The sequence below is a fragment of the Triturus cristatus genome, chromosome 8 (assembly GCF_964204655.1).
Source record: "Triturus cristatus chromosome 8, aTriCri1.1, whole genome shotgun sequence".
NCBI classification, from domain to species: domain Eukaryota; kingdom Metazoa; phylum Chordata; class Amphibia; order Caudata; family Salamandridae; genus Triturus; species Triturus cristatus.
The window spans coordinates 1,678,478,535-1,678,497,870 of record NC_140591.1 but is presented as its reverse complement, the minus strand read 5'-3'; the positions used below and the strand labels follow the sequence as shown (position 1 = coordinate 1,678,497,870).

Sequence of the window (19,336 nt, the reverse complement as noted above, 5' to 3'; positions counted from 1 at the left end):
GGGTGAATGCAGAGTTCACAACAACAAGAAAAAGTTCTCCAGCAGGAACGAAAAGGGCAAGGTGTTGGTTCACGGTCTTCCTCCTTGGTTGTCGATGTTGATACTTCAGGTACGTCACGTCAGAGGGGGACGACGAAGCTCGGTAAGTCCCAGGCGTTTCCTCGGAGGGCAGTAAGAGAAAGGAAAAGGGAGCCGTTAGTCCTGCTGAGACTCGCTATTCTATGCCGTAACCATAACCAGGGGTGAGATGGGAGAGAAAACGATCGTGAGGGAAAAAGGAAGAGAGGGTCGGAGGTGGGGTAGAAGGCACAGAGGTGTTCGGAATGGGGGTCGTGAGGGCGGTATTTACAGGATGCTGTGCTATATAATATCTACACAGGTGGTTCGGTGACTCGGGTTGTCTTGAGTAGACGGAATATTTACACTGGGGTTGACGTCTATACACAGAACGCCTAGCGCTGAAAGAAGGGAAACAGGTACTCACGCGCTCCGCAGTAACTCTCCTCCGAGTTACGGCCGCTCTTCAGCTACCTCCGTAGGACTCCACCAGTCTTCGGACCACTCTTCGGGTTCTCCGCCTTCTTCTTCTTCCTTCTCCACGTCTCGAGTCGATACCTCCTGCCACGATGTTCCGACGCCTGCTGGTTCTCCTCTTCCGTCTTTTATAGAGCGGGCTTCCGGCAGGGAGGAGGGGCTGTCGGGGTCGAGGGGTAGTCCTTCCGGTCTGCTGTCTCTCGGGGAATGTTCCTGTAACAGAGAGAGGGGCGGGGTCGCCGTTGTCATGGGCGTTGTAGACACTGTTCCGTAGGGCAGAGTCGGGAAGGGAGTTCGTTGGAGGGGGTTCAGGCCCGGAGGGGGTCGTAATGGTCTGGTGCAGACGGGTACTTCCTCACAATGGCTTTTCTTGTAAAGCGCACGTTTACTCAGAATGGTATTGTGGCACAAAATAGCAAATCTTTACTGTTCCCCTAACTCAATGGTACTCATTTTATCCAACTTGGAAAGATGAAAGGCTGAGGAGACCTAGCAGCATTTGACGTGTGCCCATGAAGTCAAACCATGGGTACATCTAGCGTGCATTCCACTCCATCATTTTATCTCCCCTCTCCTGTGCACTTCCGCACAAGAAATTGGAAGGGAACAGTCTCCAGTCTTAACTTGCTTATTCCAATCTTCTGTCTAATGTTCACCATCTGCTCCGAATTTTACGTTGCTCTAAGTCTAGTGTTACTAACTTTCTTGGCCGTGAGAAATAATTTCAAAATGTTCCCTATTAACTAACCCCAACTGTGTGCTCTTTGTGGCAGCACTTACTGGATCTGCAGGAGCATTCAGGCTACTGCTTGTGCCTGCTTCAGTTGCTGCTGAATTTGGATACAGGTAGGAGTAAATTATTCTGTACTTGGTTGCTCAATACTACAGCATTTGGTGTAATCTTCAGTGTGAATTATAATTGGCCATCCAAATAGAGAGATATTCATATGCATTTGAAACTGAAAGTATCTCCTTTTCTGTCAGGAAACTATATTACTTATATTGATGGCACTTTTAGTCTTTTTAATATTGTGGGCCATGATCCAAAAATATCAAAAGGAACAGCTCCATTTTACCTGGTATTACATCTTCTATCATTGTGCTCTGAGCGGTAAGGGACGTCAGTCCTTGACCTCTTCTTATTATGTCACTCTTTCTCTTGTGCGGTTGGTCTATCATTTGATGCTGGGCCAAGTCTAGGGCGTAATAGCAACCAGAAAGCGCAAAAAGGTGCTGTGTGTTGTGGCGAGAAATGCATGCAAAAGCCTTCCTCCCCCTCTTACTACCACTTTACTGAATATTCAAGTGGGAGGATCCTTTACCATGGGTGCAAGCACGCCAGAAAGGTGAGATGAGAAGCGTGAGGTGTCACTGTCAAGGAACAGAATGTACTTAATTTAGTGTGTAATGAGCTAAAATAGGGGAGCCTATTTAAAACCGAGCTCAAAAAGACGTAATTAATAGTTGTGAAGGCAGCTACTTGGAAGCTAGACGCAGTATTCACTGGATGCACCGCGCACCAGTTGCATGGTCTCTAGTTGAACCTGTCTCAGTTAAAGTGGGTGTGCTTGGCACGTACCCAGATGTTCCTGCTTATCACTTCTTACTGTAGTGCACAAGAGACGTACACCTACATATAACATCTCCTGTGGTACCACTGTGAGAGAAAGAGTTGAGGAGGGCCCATAAGCAAAATAAGAGATGAATGGTAAGTATTTCCCTTCTAAAAACAAAGGTCTTACGTTGAAGTGCCACTTTTATTCATCAAATCATTAACACAGCAGAGAATATATTCATCAGTTTGTTAGCTCCAGAAAGACTATTCAAAACTACAATTGTAATCAGCCAAAAATAGTGACACAAAAATAGATGTTTATGACGCTCAAGTATCTAGAAGGCAAACCCTTAAATGAGAAAATTAATCGTGCAAGAATTTACAATTTCAAAATACATTTAAATGCAATGAAAGGGTGAAATTTCATGGTCCTGGGGCACTGCACCAAGGCAGCTTAATTTGTGGGGTTGCTTCTGCAAAAGTATGGCAAAATAGACGTGTAAATGATAGGGAAAAATAGCTGTCTGATTCATATGAAAGAAGAACCCCTTTTAAAAAAAAAAATCAATATATAGCCTGGGAGTCTTAACAAAGTCCTGGCATTTAAAGACACATTTCTGGAGTGAAGAACAAACTCATGTAATGCAAATATATTTTAAGTCAATAGAAATACTTTCAAAATGCAACATACACTTCACTGCAATGCTAGGAATGCACACGTTAAGTTAGGAGGGACAACCATTAGTGCTTTCCACTAATGTTTTAGAATAAGGGTAATGCAGAGGAGAGAGAAAAAGACCATTTAGTGCAATAAGAAATTAGAGCTTCAGCCAAAGATGCTCAGATAGAGGGCTGAAGGAGACCACACAGGCGTCAGTGACCCAAGGGGTCACTGCAGTGGGGTAGTCTGTTGAATGGACTAAGGAGCAGATCTTTATACTCTTTTAAAGATGAACTATTGACAACAAAAGGACATTATCAGGTGCCTCTGACCTATAGGACATGACGCATTGTGGTCACTTCTGGGAAATATTTAGGAAAATAGAAGTGACACCCACGCCACAAAAACCCTCTCAAAGGTCACAGGATTCTTGACCATCAATCATAATGACATTGAGCACCTATTAAACAGGATTTACGTCACTTCAGGGAGAAAGACCTATAAGCCAGGTAAGAGGGAGAGACGCTAAATTGCAAATCGAGAGAAGGTGACAGACATTATATCTATTAAAGTACACCGCATGTAGCGGAAAAAGGAGAAGAACAGAGGACACCCATTACAATATGGAGAGAGAAGTCGAAAGGCATTGGCTACTGCCAGGCCTAAGACAGGACACCACAATGCGATGTGATGACGGAAAGTATCTCCCCTTTTGGAAGCACGCAGTTGAAAAAAGACACTGTTAATCTCAATGCGATAAGATGCCTTCCATTCCTTGCAGAAATAAACGTTCAAACAATACAATTTACACCAAATAAGTAATAAAAATTCAAAACGAATGTGAACTGCCAGACGCAGTCCCATTAACCCGTATTTGTGGCACAAAGTGGGAGACGCCAGACGCAACCGCCTGTCACCAAGTACATGCTTCAAAATATAAATGTGAGGAAATAGTTAAACAATTTGGGGTATATTGTTGTGCACTACGTGGTCAGTTATCTGAAAGTGACCTGTGCTGATTAAATGTGGTGCTGCGCCAAATGGGTCAGACAGGGGCTGGGGGGGCAAGGGGTAACTATATAATACTATTTATTCACAAAAAGGCAACAGCTTTGATATAAAAAAACAGTAACAATCCTAGTTATTATTGGTCTTACTAAATACATGAAAGGTCAGTGCGCCAGGCACAGATGCTTAAAAAGACAACCACAATGCATGGTAAAAAAGTCCATAATAAAAAGATATTTGACCCTAAAATATTCGCACTTCAATTATACAAAATGTGAAGCATATTATGTACACGTGTATCTATATACATAAACCCACAGCACCATTTGCACATTCTCCTCTGCTGGCCTAAATGCGTCCAGAAGGATGTCTTAAAATAACATAGCAAAAAAACCAAAAAAAGTCTTTACATTTCATTTTAACACAGGAAGGGAACAGAAAAGCACATTGGAAGGTGTTTTGTTCATAAACCATAATCACACAATACTCATGTTGACTGTCTTTGGAAATAAAAATATGTACTGACAGTCCCTCGCAAAAGCCACGGAAGTCTGGTAACCTTTTATCATAAATCCTCATGTGCCAGTCTCAAGACGTAAAGTGGCACATCTTAACTGGGACTCGGAACCGCTCCTGAGCCCACAAAAAGCTGAGATTTGCATCATGCAAACTCCTTGCCTTCCTGCACAGGCGTAAACTCTATCTCCGTTGCACAAAATATATCTCTATAATAGTAAAAAAACATAATGTAACCACAAAAAGAAACAATGCTTAAGGTAGCAAAAATATAATATCTAATAAATCATCCTGGGGAAACCACTTGTAATCCATTCTAAACAGGAGATATCTGTGAGCCCGTTAGCTAGGCGGGTCCGTCCGGTAATCAACCTCTTCCCTATTAGTATTGAAATAGGGGTCTCTGAATATTCAGAGAAGCACCAAAGACTGCAAGTTTTACACCTCCCTATGCAACAATGATAGGGGTATTCTCAGAATAGCACAAAAATAGCCACTGAAAGATGCCAGACGCAATCTTCCCTGGCTTTCAAAAAGGCACGGTAACAAGTTATAACACAAATGAAGCAAAGTGAGCCCTTGAAAGATGCCAGACGCCGTCTTTCCTTTGGCTCTACGAGAGGCACAGTAATAACATGTGTCTATTTCTAGAAAGGTAAACACGTAAATCACATAACTTCCTAACTTCACTCTCTGGCTCAGAATTCCATTTTGCACACAAGCTTCCTCAGCATTAGAATGTCCTTTAGCGAGACCAGCCAGACAGGGCAGAAAAACTGACAGGGAGAAGGAACGCAGAGGTCTCACATGCGCTTCTCTCAAAAACTGTCACCAAAAGACAACATCACATCAGGCAGCAATCATAGACTTACCCGAGTGTTGTTCTCTGAGGTTTCAGTCAGAAAGGAGTCACAAGTGTTTAGTCTGTGTCCTCTCGGTCCCAGCTGTCTCAGCTGTCTGCTGGTACTGCCAATCCGAGTCACAGCACCAAATGTTGGAGGGAGATTTATTATGGGTCAAGAGGGCAGGGGGCTGAGCACAGAGCTCTTGGAGCCTTCACGGAGTGATCGAGGGAGTGAGTTAGGGACAAAAGGGGCACCTTAATTTGAGCCGGGGTGTCTGGGAACAGATATGTGAGCCATGGAAACTGAGGCTGAAAGCCCAACAACTTTATTAAGAAGATGCAACTTCAAGAAACTTCAAGAAAAAGGCATAAAAATATAAAATACAAATATAGTGACCTCGCATGAATCAGAAGGCATTGAAATCGTTTGGAGAGAGACACTTCAGAAAACCTCAAAGACACATCTATAAATGCATTATGAAAAACATAAGTTACATCAAGGAAAATGTTCCCAGAATGCAAAACACACTTGATCTAAAGTACTGAGAATACTCACGTACCTACCTAAAACCTAAAAGAAAGCAACTTTGCAAATGTAATATAAGTATGGAATGCTCAATAAGAAAACACCAATTTAGGGACAAAACAGCATAGCAAAATAGCATATACAGCAAATATATTGGCAAGTTAAATTGTATCTTACCAACAAAAAAACAAGAGCTCTTGGGAAGTACCCACACCCGCCTGCCATCTACTAACAGACGGGTGGGGTAGTCCAAAGATGTCTCTGTGGTCTCCCTTCTAATACTCTTTAAGGCGGTTAGAAGTGCCTACGGTATCGTCATCTCACGCCATGTCTACCTCGTCACTTATGGTATGATTCTCACATTTTACCATACATGGTGACGCCTTTTCCAGTAAATGTGGTACGTGAGCTAGGTGAAAGTTCATATCTCAGGCCAGGCGCTTGTCGTAAATTGGACGGGACAAGCAGAAAAATGTGTATTGTAAAGGGATTCTGTATATACATATATAAATCTGCACGTACTGTGTTGCCACATTCTTGCCTCAGCTTGACACATCTGTGGTGGCAACTTGCCTAAAAGTATATACCAGCCAAGGATGCAGTCTGCTGTATGTCGAAAGAACAGGGGGATGTTGAACTTTGAGATAGTGAACTTAGCACACAAGTAGGGTGGGGGCTCTTTAGTTTGGAACAGAAGGCCTCACAGATACAGGAGCTGGATATGATTTGGATCAGCCTGTTATACAGAAAAATGGCAGAACTATGGTCAATTTAACAAAGAGGCCTACATATTGAACAGAAGGGCCTACACAGGGGTATTATGCTGGCTGAGTGGTATTAGTGGCAGGGTATTAGTTATATGGAAAAATCGGTCCCTCTCTCACAGTGGTCCGCAACGTGCACTCACAAAGATTTTGGCACTCGGGGACAGGCGGGCTCTCAGCGGCAGCAACACGCGGCTGCGGCGGCCGGGGCTGGTGGTGGAGATGACTCTCGTCGTGCAGCTCCGTGGTAAGCTTTCAGCGGCAGCAGCTCCCTCCTAGCTGCGGCAGCCCACAGGACAAATCACAATGAGGCAAAGTTGGCAAAGGAGCGGGCACTCAGCAGCAGCAGCTCTCTCTTAGCTGCGGTGGCCCACAGGACGAATCACGATGATGCACAGCTGACACAAGTGCGGGCACTCAGCAGCAGCAGCTCTCTCTTAGCTGCGGCGGCCCACAGGACAAAGGATGATCTGGACCAGGCCGGCACAACGACGGGCACTCAGCGGCTACAGCTCTCTCTTAACTGCGGCGGCCCACTGGACAAAGGATGATCTCGATGAGGCTGGCACAACAGCGGGCACTCAGCGGCTACAGCTGTCCTTTAACTGCGGCGGCCCTCACAGATTCAGCGAAGGTTCCGAAGGTTCAATTAAGGTGGGCTCTTAGTGGCGGCAGCTCTCTCTTAACTGTGGCGGCCCACACAGAGATAACCAGGGTCTCCAGTCCGCGTTCTGCACTGTAGAACTAGAAGCTCCGGATTACTCGACGGAGGCCTCACCTGCAAGTAGAATCCCTCACACAGGAATTCAGACGGCTGACGGGGTCCTCTAATGTCCCTGAGACTTCAGCAGAAGGCGCTGTCAATTCAGGCCCTCGGGTAGCCGGGTCAGTGGCACAGTGGACAAATGCATCCACTGTAGGGGCCTGTGTTCGACCTCATGGTCACAGGTTCTAATCCCGGTGGGTCCACTCAGCCTTTCATCCATCTGAGGTCGATAAAATGAGTACCATTGAGTTGGGTAACAATATACATCTGTTATTCAGCGCCTTGAGACCTTCGGGTGATACGTGCGCTATACAAAATTACATGTTATGTTTTTATTTCAGCAAGCTTGGTGAAAGTTTCAAAGTCTTTTCCTCTGTTCACTCGGACAGAGTTTCGTCTTGACATCCAGAAGGAACACACTTGAAAAAAGTTTCAGCGCAGCCTTTTATACCTGATAAGTCTTTATTCTCTAAAGTCACAAATCACTGAATCCAGCGAGAACCAGTTCGGTGGGGTCGGGGAGCACTTGGTTTACGAGGTGACATCCTGCCCTTTGAGAATCAGGGGGTCTGCTATCAGACGCCCAGTGGGAGGTGGAGCCATCATTCACCTTGCCAGGCATGGCTCTGCTCAGATCAAAGAGTCACCCCTCCCCATGCTCTAAATGCCGATCTCTCTCTCCAGCCAGGTCTGACCCAGCTGGCCCTGTTGCTCCAAAACCAGATGGCCTATACACACACTAGCAAAGCCTACAGGAAAGCTTAGGCAAGAAAATACCTTGTTTCTAGAAGAGGCATTTTCGAACACGGGACATGCAAATGATCCTTACTAAAAGATGTATCTTAATGTCCTGGGCTTAAACATATCAAATTCGAATTTCCTATCAGGTTCCTGGGGGCAGGTAGGATTATGGAATGTAATACTCAGCCTGCCCATTCTGGCCTATGAGAACGGATAGCCTCACGATAGTAAACAGTGAAATGGAGGGTAACTCGCTATTAGAACATGCTACACAGACATACTTTAAAAGCTGCTTTGGTGGGTAGCGCAAATCAGCTCTGCAGGCCCACCAGCAGTATTTGGTCTACCAGCCCTGGGCACACACAGTGCACGTATACTAGGGACTGACAGGTAAACCAAACAAGCCAATTATGGTTATCCCAATTCATACAGTCATCTTTACACAGGGAGCATTCGCGCTGTGGCGCTGATTAGCAGTGGCACAGTGCCCAGAGCATCTAAATCCAGCTAACATAAAAGATAGGAAGCGAAAAGAGGAAGGGAGACCTGCGCCAATGATGCCAGGTCTAACACATATGTTTGCATTGAGCTATTCATCGTAAGTCCAACAGCCACTCCTGCTCCGAAGGCATGGTTGTTTGATTTCAGTGTCGGAGAATGCATACCTTGGCTGCAGCTAGGGATGTGGCCAACTACCTCTGAGCTTTTGAGGGGGGCAGGGTAAACCATTAACATTTGCATTGTTTTTCAGAGGGGCTAAATTTATAGATGAGGGGACTGAAATGGCACCTACATTTGTCAGGTTATCCCATACGCTTTGCTGTGTGTCGCTTTACATACCCGTATAGGTCTATTGAATCATGTCCTTATATAGGCACAATTCGACTTGTCCTTATGTAGGCATAATATTCCAGTCCTTATTTAGGCATTGGCCATGCAGATCCAAATACAGGCATGGTCACCTACATCCGTCCATCCCACGTCACAACGAGTTCTTACAAACCAGACCCTTAAGCCGTTGGGATTTTCCCTGCTTGGATTATTGATTTCTCCAAGAACTCATCTATTATGCATGAACTACTATTCCTTAGAGGTTCATTCATGACATCTTCCTCTGCCCGACTTTACGTCAATGCTAGCATTCCTAGACACCTTCCAGGTATAAATATACCTTCACTTGCCCTGGCAAAGCACGGCACGGCACAGCTTGGCTATATGGCTCGCCACGACAAGTCCTGAAGGAGTTTGAGTCCCTGCCTAATGCACTGAACAGACGCTGTCTTCCCTGCACGCAGAGATTCCAGCTTCCAGTGTTCCAACTCCCCTTGTGGGGTGTTAGAGTTTGAGATCTGGTAAGAGATTCCCATCTCTCTCATTCTAAGGTATGGAGCGGACTAGAACCTAAGGACATTCTTGGCATCTCATATAATATACTAACTTAAGCTTATACCAACTATAGCTTAAATCAGCACCTACCTCCTACGTCGCACTACATTCAAGTTAGGTACACTGGGGTAGAATTATTTAAAAGCACCAGATGAGTATCCACTATTAGCCTGTGTATTTATGTGCATGTATATAGATATAGCTAAAAGACAATGCTGTTGCAGTTTTACTTCTTCGTACTGCTGACGCTGTGCATATTATATCTTGCTTACTGTCTAATGATCGTGACAACTCATATCTCTAACACGAGAACTAAGACTGTTCAATAAATCCTTTTTTATTGAAAACGCCCGTCTTCCTATTTTCTGTGTAACTCTGAATAAACGAAGCATGCACGATTGACTGAGTGAAACTGTTATCTATTGTTTCCACGATTCTGAGACACGTTCCGATTCTGAAAGGAAACAAAGTTGTCATGTTTATACGGTTGTCTGAAACAATCCCTTCTTGTTCATTCGAGAAGTTTCTAGTGACCTCTGAGTCAGCTGGCACACAAGTAATTAAGTTTAATATACTTGATAGGAGCATACTGACCTCAGTCCTATGCACAGAACTATAGTGTATATTATTCCAATGCGCACAGCCTATAAGTGTGATAGAAACTACACTACAGCTTGTGCAAAATGGAACGCATCGTATGTGTTGTGGTCACATCTCCAAAAGTCAGATCCAAATGGGATCTTCTTCTCCCCTAGCATTTTCTTGTGGTCCACCAGTAGAGATGACAAGTCCTAGTAGAGTAATTTCTCCATTCTAATTTCTTTCAGTGGATTTCTGCACTACTTTTATCTCTGCAGTGATCTTCTCTTCCTCATATGGTACACTGGTCATAGCAAGCAGTAAAGTGCTGGTGCTCCAGACTCCAGGGCAGGTGGCTTTGTTTTCTTTGGCTAATTGACTATCACCCAACAGGGAGACTAACAGGCCTTAGCTCCCAGTCCTGGTCAAGGGCAAAAACAATTCTTGAAGAGCTCCCTCACAAAACCCATCTGGCAGCTTGGCAGATGACAATTTATGGGGACTCAAACTCACTTTCTAACATTCCATTTCCGGACACTAAACATGATTTTGGGTCTGGGTCTTTGAAGTTCTGTGCTGGGTTTCTGGTTCTTTTGAAGTGCATACTTCTCCTCTGCCTCTTCATCTTGAGAAGTGTCTGTCACGCAGGAGAGACACCAAAGCTGATAGTCCCACAAAACAGGCCACAGGCGTGGCTAGAGATCACAAATATTAGAATGATATGTAGAGTAGCTTGAGATGCCCAAATGTGATGTATGACCATAGTTCTTGAAGTGACAATCTAGGCTTCCTCCCCACCTGAGATGTAAGCACTAATGGCCATGTCTGTTTGAGTCTGCCGGGCCCTGTAGATTGGAAGCAGTGTAATGCCACAACTATAAGTATGCTCGGGTGCCACTTCACTGAATAAAAGGTCTTCACTGCATCTTGCAAAGGGGGCAAGATTTTGAGCAGGCTGTCTCACGATTTCAAAAAGCAGTAGTATAATGTGCATTAAAGGTACAAATCCCACTTGGGGTGTATTTCAAAGGGATTCACCTACTATAGACTACTTGGCAATATTTTAGTCTGAGTTTTCATGACAGTGTTAAATGAGGGAGACCTATCTGTAACTCTGACAGAGGAGCATATATTTCCTCTCATTATCTAGTAGCACAATGGTGGTGTATTTAGGGTCCAGTGTGCAGACGGACTCTGCTGCTTTGAAGGCATTGTAGAGATTATTGGATATACATGCTTTCCAAGCTTTGTAGAATACACCAGGGAAGCCATCTTCCTCAGGTAACTTACAAGTGGAAAGATCCAATATGGCTTTTGTGATCTTGCCCCTCGAGATCCGCATACCAAGCAGGGCTCCCCCTTCATCTCAAAGGTCTTGCAATTACTGACATTATACAAATCAATCTTCTAAAGGGGAGGTCTGTGCCTTTGGTGCTGTATAGTTCATTGAAATAGGATACACACCCCTTGGCTATTTCTATAGAATTGGTATGTTAGAGTTTATGTTTGTCTCAGAAGGTGGCTATGGACAGATATGCTTCTCTTTGGTATATTGGACTGCAGGTGACCTGCTTGCTTTTTATTAATGCTCCTAGTGTCATTGTTTAAGTTGTCCTGAAGCTCTCTCTGTTTGTTCCTTGAAAACTGTATTCAAGTTAAATTTTGCATAGGGGTGTAGTGGAGGCGGGATTTTATGTGCACACATTGCTATGTTAGCATAAGCGTTTTAAAAGTAAAACGCCATCTTGCCACTTTGCTGCTTTTGCACGCGACACTGCAGGTAGCTGTTATTACAAGTAAAACTGCTTGCTTGCTTTTTCTTCACATGAGAACCGTCTGTTGTTCACATCCCTAGATGTGCACTGCGACCTTAGTCTGAACACTGTGTGCAGAAACCGTCAAGGTCAAATAACAATGTATGCTGTTGAATTCAGGTTGATCGGCCCACGCTCTAGACACAACATGCACACAGCTGCAAATATCTGAAACTCAGTGCCTTTAATATTGCATTTGCATGCATGATTCAGACACTTGGAGAAAACTTTTCCAGACACAGAGAGCCTAGCTGATACTGTGATGTGATTCACCTAAGCTGATCTTTGAGGTATGGGGTTCCCCATTCAAACCTAGAGACCTTCTGTTAGTTTATAAAACTAGTTTACTAGCCAAGGGAGGGTGGTTCACAAAGTATTATAGGACTTGTTTTCCACTATCATTTTTAATATGATTTCTCCCTTCATTTTCTATCGTATTGTAACAATGCTGATTTATTTTATTTTTAATCATTTGCCTGCTTGTATTTGCCAAAGTACTGCACCTTAGAGCACGTAGTTCAAAATAAACATTTTAAACTTTTTCGTGTCTCTGATTACTCTTGTTGTGGACTGATATGAGAATAATAACGAAAAGGTGTTTCTGATTCCCACCATTCCTGAGAGTACTCTATGTCGCTTGTTCTGGGTTGTCTAATCATTGGTAGCTTCGAGATGATATGGAGAACGAATGAGACACTGATGCTAGTCGGATAGGGGTTCTGGGTACTGAGGTGAGTTTTTTGGTACACCACAATTCACTGAGGTCCTGGTTTTCTGTGCATAGTTCTGTGCATGAGCAGAATCCCCACAACAGGGGAAGAGGTGCTGAGTCCCAGCCTGTAGATAGATATTGCTCAGGACTTGGTCACCCATCAAGTCAGTAAACACAGCTCTGTTACTTTGACTATACATATCAGGATGTCCAGGCCTGTCTACGATGGGGTTGGGAGCAATGTTGTATAGAAGTCGCATGGGCTTCAAAGGGTGGTGTGCAATCTCCAGTAGATATCCAGAGCCTTAAGGGCATCAACAAGGCTCTGAGGCACACCAAGTGCACTGAAGCACTGATGGGTCCAGTTGCTTCATCTCCCTCTCGCGTGTCCCCACTAGCAGATGCTCCTTCTACACAGTGTGCGTGTCTGAGTGCTCACAGGTCGAGGGAATTTCCACTTATGAATCTGTCATGGTTGTCAACAGCTGCAGAGTTCGGTGTCTCGCCCTCCAGTGTCCCCAGTCTGCAGTCCACGTTGCTTGGAGCCTCCAATGTGGGTACCATTAGAGTGGTGGTGCCATAAAGTGGCAAACAAGGTCTCTGTGCCAGCACTGGACCACGGAGCTCTAGCAACTGGTGGCCATCTTGGTTACTGCCTAGCTCCACCTCCTCTAAATTCACATACTTCATAACCCAGAGAATGAGCATTTCAAGTGGTAGACAGAGGTCTAGTGGAGATTTAAAAGGAGTGCACGATGACAGAATGTCCTGTATTTGTGTGGACACTTCGGACAAATCAGAAAATGACAGGACATTGGTAACTGATCTATTATTTGAGGGCCAAGGTGGGAGGATGCCAAGTTTACGGCTTTTAGAAATTGGGGGTTATCTTACTAGCTCCAAAATGTCCAAGCCTGAGTCCATGAGCATGGATGTGGAAATGTGAATATAAGGTCAATAGAAGTCTCAGCATGCTGCATGGAATGTGCTCTGCCTTCAGGCAGGGGAGCAAGTGTCTGCTTGTGTAAGTGCCAACAGATGGGGCTAAAATGGTTCTTGGGTCTTGCAAGCCCACTCAAACCTAAAAGCAACTCTCTATGTTGCAGCCCAGTATGAAATGTTAGAGTGAACGAATGGTCTGTCTGATTCTGCAGAGTACCCAAACAGGAGATCAATATTTCTCTCTTCCAATGATTTTCAATGATCTGAAACTTGCAGCGAACGTTAAAGTTCTTCCAGAGAAGAGGACTTTAGTACTCATATAATAATTGCGGACACTGGGGAATTCATGAAGCTTTGTCAATTTGCTCATCAGGTCTTTCTGGTGATTGAGAATAATGAACACTTTTTTTGTCTCCACAGTAAACCACAATAGATTTGACCCCACCAGCTCCCCCACCTTCCAGTCCACCAATGAAAATCTTGCAATTCATTATGGCAAAGGGAGCATGGCTGTGGTCCTTGGATATGACACTGTCCAGGTAAGAACAGACAAAGGAATATGACCGGCTAGGAAAAACTAATTATGGAGATAATATTATAAGACCAAAGTATAGTATTATAGGATCCTCCCTGTCCCTTTTGAAATGGAATATCTAGTGCAAAAGTACAATCAAATAAACTTGTATTCATTCATGGAACAGCGGTGGCTGCATAGGGAGATTGAGATGATATCTCTACTGAGATAAGTGTCTGCTGGTGGGTGGTGTTGAAGCTGTAATGCACAAAGTATTTGCCAGAATAAAGGTGTGCTGTGATCAAGTTGTTATCTGTGGTCTCACAATGCAGACAGATGGGATGCCTCGGAACACCTCTCTGCAACGCAGTTTTGTGGTGCTTACTGGAGGTACCTGGTGGGCTAATTGGCCCCCAGGGTCCCTCAGGATTGAAGTGGACTTAATCCCCCAATTTGTAATGCACCAGGGGGTGTGTTTGTACACTTGTTATATCAGGCCCCACCCCCTCCCTGCACCACCGTGCATACGTGCCCCTGGCGCATTGTAAGTTGGGGGATTAAGTCCCCTTCAATCCTAAGGGTCCCTGGGGGCCAACTAGCCCACCAGGTACCTCCAGTAAGCAACACAGAGCTGTGTTGCAGAGTGGTGTAAAAAGGGACGTTGCCTCAGACCACCTCTCTGCAACGCAGCTCTGTGGCACAAACTGGAGGTACCTGGTGGGCTAGTTGGCCCCCAGGACCCTCCAGATTCAAGGGGACTTAATAGGTATGTTATAGTTAGAAATCAGCATTTAAAAACCTTAGAAATTCAGTGAAAAAACCTAGGTTTTAGGGACGTTATTGTTATAAATTAGCATTTAAAAAACCTTCGAAATAAACTGAAGAAACCATAGGTTTCAGGGACGTTATAGTTAGAAATTAGCATTTCAAGAACGTTAGAATGTAAAATGTGATGTCATCAGCAGTGCATTGCGGGGGCGCGAGTTATAGTTAGCTTCTCTGGTTTTGTACAGTTTTTTTTTTTAAAAACAGTGGTCCCCCCTTACTGAGAACATAAAACTCCAGAACACAATTTTGACCCTTCCTCAAATGAGCTTCAAACCACCTCCAAATCTAAGGGACTCTTTGGCTCCCTCTTTTCTGGATGAACCAAAAACAAGAGCTACGTTCCTGCAGCCACTAAGTGGCTTTCATACTTGATGCAACTGCTCAATTTGTATACTGTGCCCCCAGGCACAGTAGCCCTAGAGGGTAAAGCACGTGCTGGCAGTTCTTGGAGATGGATCCAATATTTTGAAAATAAAAGTGGAGCAATGAACATAATGGCATGAGTTTGTCTGATAACTAATGGGCAAACACTATTACGCTCTGTTGAACTGATATTGAATGGGGAAATTAAGGGTCTATACCCTATTGTAGTGAACACCCGCCCCAAAGAAGGGATTCTATCTGTAGGAAGGTGGAATCTAACTATATGGTCTCTGTAAAATGGTTTCCATGTACACTAGGTACATATCTAATTGGATTCTGGAGTGCCTTATAAGCCCCTAGTATATGGTATACTATGTACCTAGGGCATAGGTACCTCAGAGGCCTACCAGGGGCTGCAGCATATATTATGCCACCCCTGGGAAGCACAACAAAATGGCACCACAGGTCTACTACTGCAGCCTGGGTAAGGGTGTGATTGCACCCCTTACTCTGGTATAGGCTACCTATATCACTACCCTATACAGACACATATAAACCTATAAGGCACTCCTATGGCAGGCCTTGACAATCCTGAAGGCAGAGTGCTTGGTTTTATGTGAAAGAGTGCCCAAGCATGAGCTGAGCCCCTGTGCAGCTTTCGGAAATACTTCTTTATGGCTGTTCTGTGAAACAGCCATACCATATACTCTTAAGTGCATTATAACCTCGTGGTAAATGCTAACTTTGGGTTGGCTGCATCAAAACATGTTGTGTTTGTTGTCAAACGCTTTGGAATACTACCGCCCCCGCCAGTTGTGGCGGCGGGGGTAGCATTCCATCCTTCTACAGGGAGAGACATGTTCACACTGGCTAAACCCGGTAGGACTTTCCTGAGCCCTGGCATCACAACATGGATGCCTCTGCCACAGACACGGGTCTGGACTCCTGCTGCTGACTGAAACTCCGGCAGGGGAGGCCTGGACAATAGGTTTCCTGTCGAAGGGAGGTCTGACCACCTCCCCAGACAGGCTGATGTGTATTGGGGCTGGGCGGGAGGACTCTCTGGTGCTTTGAAGTCCTGCACTGGGGGCACGTTTGCTGTCCCTGTGCATGGAACAGTTCAAACGGGTTTCAGGGGCTACCTGCCCCTGCTCTGGTGCAAAACTGGACAAAGGAAATGGGTGTAACCACCCCTCTTCCAGGCCCACCCATAGGTGGGGCCTTAGCGTTAGTCCATCCCCTAAACTTACTATAAGTATAGGAATCCAGTCCCTTGGACTTTAGATTACCCTGGACAAAACTCTGCAACGTACACCTTGGACCTTCGACGTTCTATCCTGACTAGAAGACTGAAGAGATCTCCCTTGGGGTCAAGGAGTCATTCCCCTGCTTGGCAAGCACCAAAGAAGCAACTGACCGGTCTGCATTGCTGAAGATCCCGCCGGACACTGAAGTTTTTGCATCACCAGATGTGGATTTCCAGACTTCCCCGAGGCTGTCCTGAGTCCACAGCAAAGCTGAGGCCCGTGGCTATCGTGGGTGACGTGGAACCGTGACCCCTGGACACCGTGAACTTTTGCAGAAACACGATCTTCCTGGTCCTCCTTGAAGTTGTGCTTTGGGCTCCGAGTAGCCCCAGCCTTGAGCACCTCCTGCACCGAAGATTGTTGGCCTCCACTCCACGAGTGACCCGTGGGCCAGCTTCAAGTGTGACCGCTTGAGGCTCCTTTAAGATCACTAGCCCGTTGGCTAACAGGTCCCCACGAAGACAACACCTTTTCTGATTGGGTGTTCCTGGTTACTGCAGATGTGTCCTTACTTACCTTTGCTGGGTGAGTCCCTCAGACCTTGCTGGTCTGCATTGCAGTCCTTTCTCTGAATTCCTCTGACTTGCCGTTGCCAAGGCTTGTTGGGTCCATTCTGGTCAGCGACACCGCAGCACTCGACAGACTTTGTGGCACAACTCAAATCCGGCTCATGGACTTCGTTGACGCCTCCTGGACCTCGTGGCTGAAGAGTCAAGACACCCATCAACTCACCTGAAGCACCCAACATCTGTGGGCATTGGTCCATATTGCCCTAGGTCACTGGCAAGTGTCCCAGACTCTGTCCCCTCTGCTTTCATGATCCTTACATCCCAGATCTAGGCTTGGATCTCTCCGGACACTTCTCCTCTTCATGGGAGCAGCAGTTCTTTGCAGGCTTCCATTGAAATCGACGACGCGACCCGACACCAAAAGACACCTATGCACCTGGCTTCCCAGGGTGAGGTAACTCGAGTACTCCGGTGCTCTCGTGGGTGCTAGCCCTAGAACTTCTTAAGTCCAAATGGGCTTGGTCCTGACTCGATTAGAAGTGTCCATAATCTTTAAAATTCCAACCGCGACATTGCCCATAGAAGATAATAAGAACCCGCGGTTGTGTTTACACACTGCATACAGTCCCCGTGGGTCCCGTGTGTCACTACCTTGGGTGCTTCCTTGGGGTCCCAGCGATTCTAGAGGCAGTAGGCCTAGTGCCTATTCCAGTCGTGGTTCTTATACCACTTTTTTGGTATATGGTTTGGTACGCCCTTAGGGCCCAAACGTGTATTTGTGCTTTTACTGATGCTTGCTCACTTGTAAACTAAGTACTACGAACTCCAGGCTCATATAGAGACTAGAGGGGTGTGTTTTATCCTAAATACATATATTTTGAATATATACCTGGTGTGGTTGTCTTTTCATTTGATCATTCATGAGATTATAGACTGGTAAAACAAGCTGCTTTACATTTCTTCAAAACTTAGCCTGAAGGCTGCTCTCCATAGCTACCACTAGGATAGCTTTCACATAAGGTTGTCTTTAACAATTCACCATAAGGGGTTGTTTGGATTGACACAAGGTGCCCACTAGAACTAGTGGACAGCATATATCAGGCCACCTTCTCACATTGGTGTGCAGCGTGTGGGATTCCATCTTGCCATTGTTTTACCAGATAATCTCAATTGAATAGATCAACTGAAAACCACTAAAGGTACCTAAGGTACATATAATATCAAGTTTAGCTACAGTAAGTTCTATTGAAGTTAGAGTTGTGTGTTAAGGAATAACACACCCTTTCTACAACTCAAGAGAGTTTATTAGGTCACACTAGTGTAGGTAGTGCAATACACCACACCACATTAGTAATGGCTAACCAGCCAGGAACTAATGGGTCCCTACCTGGAACCAGTGAGCTTCTTCCCTATAAATATGAGGATCTCTCCTTTGCACAGCTTAGGGCCTTATGTTCCATTAGGAAGCTGAAGACAGGCAAAAGCCCAACCACCCAGCATCTCATAAAGATACTGAAACTGGATGATATCACAGAGCCTAGTTGGCCTGATGATTTAGACAGTGTGGGTGGGGCAGCACCTGAAGGTGGGTCTAGGGGTGGAAACTCCCCTGACCCTAACTCTAATGCTGACCAGACTGGTGACAATGACCAGACTCTGGTGAACACAGACCACCAGGATGAGGATGAGGAGGATGACAATATTGTCACATCCTTTATTCCTCCTGGTAGGCCTGAACACAGGGCTAGGAGGGATAGATCTCTGTCAAGGGGATCTATCCAGTCTAACTCCTCTATTGGAACCTCTGTTTCTTCTCACAGAGGGAGGGAAACCTCCCAGGAGAGGAGGGAGAGACTGCTGAAGTATGAGCAAGACAAGTTCAACCTCAGAAACCAGCAGATGGCCTTACCTAGGGAAGCCCTAGAGCTCTACAGAGCTAGTAAAAAGGAGGGACTAGAGTCCCTTGGTGGCAGCAATTTCCCTAGAGATAGGGAGAGGTCTTATGACCATAGAAACCTAAGTAAGGTTGTCCCTCCCTACCAGAGCTACCAGAGTGGGGATGACATCCACAAATGGAAAACTGTCTTGGAGAGGGCCTGTAAAGTACAGAAGGTCCCTCAAGGTCAGTGGGCCGCAATCTTATGGCTCTCCTTTGCAGACAAAGGTAGAGACAAGCTCCTCACTGTAAGAGAAGAGGATGCTGATGATTACAAAGCCTTGAAGAGTGCTCTGATTGATGGGTTTGGCCTAACCACTGAACAGTATAGGTTGAAGTTCAGAGACACCCAAAAAGCTCAGACTCAAGACTGGGTAGACTTTGTTGATTGTGCTACTAAGGCTCTGGAAGGTTGGATACATGGCAGCAAAGTTCAGGACTTCACAGGATTGTACAATTTGATTATGAGGGAGCAGATCCTTAGTAATTGTCAAAACCAGCGTTTACACCAGTGCCTGGTGGACTCTGATC

The 19,336-nt window shown here is 45.3% G+C and overlaps 1 pseudogene across 1 annotated transcript in view; it reads left to right on the top strand.

Moving 5' to 3' along the window:
• LOC146808580 (pepsin A-like) overlaps positions 1–19,336 on the top strand; it is a 105,821-nt pseudogene that overhangs the window by 21,972 nt on the left and 64,513 nt on the right. The window contains exon 3 of the transcript XR_014968036.1: positions 13,769–13,887. The product of XR_014968036.1 is annotated as a pepsin A-like (transcript). The remainder of the gene's footprint in view (positions 1–13,768; positions 13,888–19,336) is intronic.